Raw genomic sequence first — 5586 nt, forward strand, 5'->3', positions numbered from 1 at the left:
TTTCCAAGAATTGAAGCGACGGCTTATTACTGCACCTATGCTGAGTCTTCCTTCGGAGAAAGAAAAGTTTGTGGTATACTGTGATGCATCAAGGATGGGTTTGGGCTGTGTGTTGATGCAGAATGAGAAAGTTATAACTTATGCATTATGGCAGCTGAAGGAGTATGAGCAGCTGTATCCTACCCATGATCTGGAACTGGCGGCAGTGGTATTCGCACTGAAGGTGTGGCAACATTATCTGTATGGGGAGAAGTGCAAGATATACACTGAACACAAGAGTTTGAAGTATTTCTTCACCCAGAAGGATCTGAACATGAGGCAGAGGCGTTGGTTGGAGTTGGTAAAGGATTATTATGACTGTGACATTCTTTACCACCCAAGGAAAGCCAATGTTGTGGCAGATGCATTGAGTCGGAGGGGCTTAGGGCAATTATTCAGTTTTGTTCAAATTTCCAGAGAGTTGGCAGAAGAGATGACCAGGGCAAGGATAGAACTGGTGGTGGGCCGACTGGCCAATGTTAACTTGCAGTCGACCCTACTAGAGCGGATCAAGGAGGGTCAATTGGTGGATGCGCATTTACAGGAGGTTAGACAGAATGTCTTAGCAGGGGTAGCTAAGGACTATTCTATTTCTGAGGTTGGTATGCTTCGGTAACAAGGGCGGATTTGTGTTCCAGCAAATGAAGGGATTAGACGAGAGATTCTAGATGAGTCTCACACTACACCGTACTCGCTTCATCCGGGTACCACGAAGATGTATCAGGATCTACAGACATTATATTGGTGGCCCGGGATGAAGAAGGATGTGGTGGAGTATGTGGCCAGGTGTTTGACATGCCAGCAAGTGAAAGCTGAGCATCAGCGACTAGCGGGGTTGCTTTAGCATTTGGGTATTCCCGAGTGGAAATGGGGGGATATTACCATGGATTTTGTGGGAGGTTTACCCCAGGACTGTAGGGCTTCATGACTCGGTGTGGGTGACAATGGATAGATACACCAAGGCAGCTCATTTTCTGCCAGTGAAGTTGACTTACACGGTGGAGTAGTATGCAGAGTTGTATGTAAGGGAGATAGTTCGTCTCCATGGGGTTCCTAAGTATATTGTATCTAATCGAGACCCTATCTTTACCTCCAAGTTCTGGGGTGCTCTGCAGAAAGCCATGGGGACTCAGTTAAAGTTTAGCACAACTTTTCACCCTCAGACTGATGGACAATCTGAGAGGACGATTCAGGTGTTGGAGGACATGCTTAGGGCGTGTGTGATTGACATTGAGGGATCTTGGAGTAAGTATCTCCCGTTGATTGAGTTTTCATATAACAACAGTTATCAGTCAACGATTGGAGTGGCTCCTTATGAGATGTTATATGGGAGGAAGTGTAGGTCGGCCATTCATTGGGATGAGATGGGTGAAAGGAAATATTTGGGGTCGGACATGGTTCAGAAGACAAATGAAGCTATTGAGAAGATCCGAGCCAGAATGCTTGCTTTGTAGAGTAAACAGAAAAGCTACACTGACCCTATGCGTAGAGACGTGGAGTTCCAGGTTGGGGACCACGTGTTTCTATGAGTTTCACCACTGCGAGGGGTGAGAAGATATGAAGTAAAGGGCAAGCTGAGCCCTCGGTTTGTTGGACCTTTAGAGATTCTAGAAAGGGATGGACAGGTGGCTTACAGGTTGGCCTTGCCACCGTCATTGTCGGGAGTTCATGACGTATTCCATGTTTCTATGTTGCGGAAGTATGTCTCAGATTCGACACATGTGCTAAAGTATGAGGATTTGGAATTGCAGACAGATTTGTCTTATGAGGAACGACCAGTTCAGATATTAGATTGAAAGGAAAAAGTTCTACGGAATAAGACAATTCCGCTAGTTACAGTATTGTGGAGGAATAGCAAGGTCGAGGAAGCGACGTAGGAGCATGAGTCGGTGATGCGGGATCAGTATCCCGAGCTATTCAGGTAAATTTCGAGGACGAAATTCTCAGTAGGAGGGGATAGTTGTAACGACCCAAAAATCACTAATAAGGCTTTAGGGCCTTGATTAGTGTGCCCACATGTGTGAATTAAGTAGTTTAATGAATGATTCTGTGTTAAGCATGCTTGTATGATTATATGAATATATGAAATGCATGTGGGCCCCATTTGGTTGCTAGGGGTATATTTGTAATTTTAGCCCGTTGAGAGCATAAATATGATATTTGTATATACTGTGATTGATACCACGTGTGAGTGGTGATATATAATTGTGATGCACGACCCGAGACGGTCCTAGGGAGCCATTTAGCTAGAAAGTCAAAACGGGATCAAATACCCGGCTCGAGAGGAGCTTAGGGGTATTTTGGGAATATTATAATGTGTTCGGGAATTATTGAGTAAGGGTTAGTAGCTTATTAATAATTTGGTATGTTGGGATTAAATGTGGATTTATAGGAATACTTGAGGTCTTAGCAGGATTTTGTGTGAAATGACGGAATTGCCCTTGAGGTTGTATAAGGATTTTATTAAGGGAAAGGGAAAATTGGTAATTTGGCTTTAGGAGAGGATAACCTTGGCTGAGAGGAAGTCATTTACGTTTTTTCTACACTTAGGCTTATTCTAGAGTTTTGCTGGAAGTTTAGAGGGAACCAAGAAGCTAGAAGGAGAGGAGGAGCTAGTTTTCCTTGAGATCAAGGAAGGAATTCAGGGCCGAGATTGGGGCAGCTAGAGTCGAGCATAGGCCAAGAATAATTCAGAGGTAAGGCTTCATCTTCTCTTTTGAGTCTCCTTGCATGTTTTAGAGAATTAGGGTTGAGTGCTGAAAATTGGATGTGTGGCTTAGTGATTGTGAGGTTCAGCTTGGGAATAAAGGGAATTCAGCTTGGAATTGGATTTGGAGGTGGCTCAAGGTCAAATCCCTGTTTGAGGTAAGAATTTCGTATATCTCTGAAGCTTATTTGCTGATGTGGTTTAAGATTTCTGAAAGGTGGTTTAAATTTTATAAAGTATGGTTTAAGTTTGTGGAGTATTAAACCACTAGGTGATTCTTGGGTTTTATTGTATGTTTGGGCTTGTTGCTGTTATTTCTGAGTTGTCATACTGTTTATTTGGGGTTTTAGGTTGAATTGGGAATTGGGTGTACCTTGGTATTGATTTGGAAGAGTTTTGGCTTGCTAAAACTGCTAGGAAAAACCCAGTTTTCTGGGTTCGCGTATGAGCGCCACGACCCTATTCTTCCATGCCGCGGCACTAGGTTGAATCAGGAGGAGGGAACCACTCTGGGCACCGTGGCCCCTATAGGGCTGTGCCGCGGCGCTAGGCTAATTTCAGGAAAGGGGAAATTGAGCTTTTAGGGTTTTGGCTCAGGGGGCTCAGGGGATGCTTTCGCAACCTTGTGTGGGGAAACGGGAGGTCCCGAGAGCACAGGATTGGTTCCGGGAGATGATTATGCTCGACATTTCGGTGCTCAAGAAGCTCGGGACACAGGTAAGAGAACTGCACCCGGTTGTGAATTTATAATGGGACTAAGGGTTTACTATTTTTGTATGCGTTATGAAAGTTGGTATTATGCCATGAATAATCCAACGGCCTAAGAGTGCCAAAGTTTACATTGGCGCACAGGGCGCGGCTCAACCACTGGTAGCTGAGGACAGCTTAATATTCACTGAGCTCAGTTTAAGCGGACCGATGTCAATGCGGTAAACAGTGGATGCGTCCTAAGGGCGTTGATCTGATTATCATTGTTAACTGTTGAATATGACGTGCCGAATAGCTGAGTATTAGCTTGTGGATTCTTGGTTATGTCCATGAGTTATGTGATTAGTGTGGATTGCTAAATGTATGAACATGCTTAAAGAGTTATTTAATTGTTACCATTGTTTGTGGTATGGTGTTATGTTTTCTTACTAGGCTTTGGCTCACGGGTGCTAGGTGGTGCAGGTAAGGGCAAGGGTAAGCTTGATCAACCCTGATTCAGAGAGCTCTGAAGGCAGAATGTACATGACTAGTTGCTCGGCCGCCACGGTTGAGGGAGGGACAGGAACATGAGGACCATAAATGTCTGTTTTTCCCTAAGAGTGGTTAGCGTGTGTTAATACCTTGAAACTTTGTAAACTAACTTTCAAACGTTGTTTCTTTTGGGATCCCTTGTACAAAACGTTTAATTATATGAAATGTGTCTTTTACGACCAAAACCTTTTAACCCTAGTTCATTAATTGTTTTAGTGAAATGTTTTCAACTAAAGACTTGATTAGCAAGTGTCGCACCTTTATAAATACACAATGTAACGGTCTTGGCTACCCAGGGCGTTACACCTTCGCTTTGAGAAATAACACTAATCACGAAACCTGCTCTATAGTGTGATCGACTATCCTTGGAGACCCCGTTACATGAACAGACAATTCAAACGGTCTGAAATACCACTTAATTGGGTGCGGTTGGCTTGATTTAGGATGTCGTTGCAAGATCTGAGTCATCCCCTATTTGTACATTCACTTTGAGACATAACACTAATTGTGAAACCTGACCTATAGTGTGATCGGCTATCCTCGGAGACCCTGTTTAAGATCGAACTGTTGGAATGGTCTGAATTAACCACTAAATGGGTGAAATAACCCCCCCTCATTTCATTCAAAGCTAAGTAGTCCTTAGCTAAGTGCTCCGTCCCTCCACAAACAAAGCAAGGTTCTTGCGATTCTGCTTGAGCGATCATGTGCGATTTTTGGCTATTCTTCGTCATTAAGACCTCAAACTACTTTTTCAAAGCTTTGAGTTGGGCCTTAACACTATCCTCTTCTCGAAGTTGATAGATCCCAGATGGTTTGTGTCAGTTGGTGCTGTCAGTAGCACTTGGACCAGTCCAGGTGTGAGACTTTTTCGCAGTTTCTTCGAGATATTCAAGAGCATCGTCTGGCTCTTTTTCAAGGAATTCACCATTGCATAGCATTTCTACAAACTGGCGCTCACGACTCGTGAGGCCTTCATAGAAGTAACTGACCAAATGCCAGTTCTCATAGCCATGGTGTGGGCACTGATTTAACAGATCTTTGAATCTTTCCCAGACTTGATAGAACTTTCATTATCCTTTTGGGAAAATGTGGAACTCTGTCGTTTTAGACTATTGGTCTTATGGCTGGGGAAGTGTTTCAGAAAGAAATATTTGGTCATCTCCTCCCATGTTCCAATAGACCTAAGTCTCAAAGAGTATAACCATCTTTTGGCTTTGTCCTTCAAGGAGAAGGGGAAGAACTTCAGTCGCACATCATCGGCATTTTCGGCTCGATTATAGAACATGGCTACCACCTCCTCAAATTCACTAATATGCACGTATGGGCTTTCATTTTCCATTCCATGAAATGTGGGCAAGAGTTGAATCATGCCAAGTTTAAAGTCTAATGCGGGCATATTAGGAGGGAAGATAATGCATGAAGGCGTGGAAGTGCGAGTAGGATGGAGGTAGTCATTGAGAGTTCTTGGTTGGATTTCATCATTGCGAGCCATTGCGAATGGATTATTATTAGCGAAAGTTTGTGGAGAAGTAGGATTGGTGGAAGGAGTTCTGGTAGGAGTGGCAGATGAATTGGAAGAAGTGTCACTGGAAGTTTCGTGA

General features: G+C 43.6%; 1 non-coding gene across 1 annotated transcript; it reads left to right on the plus strand.

Moving 5' to 3' along the window:
* The first annotated feature begins 4990 nt into the window (after positions 1–4990).
* On the plus strand, positions 4991–5096 carry LOC133787615 (small nucleolar RNA R71). Its single transcript, XR_009872624.1, has one exon. It is a non-coding gene; the product is annotated as a small nucleolar RNA R71 (small nucleolar RNA).
* The last annotated feature ends 490 nt before the right edge of the window (positions 5097–5586 follow it).

This window comes from Humulus lupulus, chromosome 6 (assembly GCF_963169125.1).
Source record: "Humulus lupulus chromosome 6, drHumLupu1.1, whole genome shotgun sequence".
NCBI lineage: Eukaryota > Viridiplantae > Streptophyta > Magnoliopsida > Rosales > Cannabaceae > Humulus > Humulus lupulus.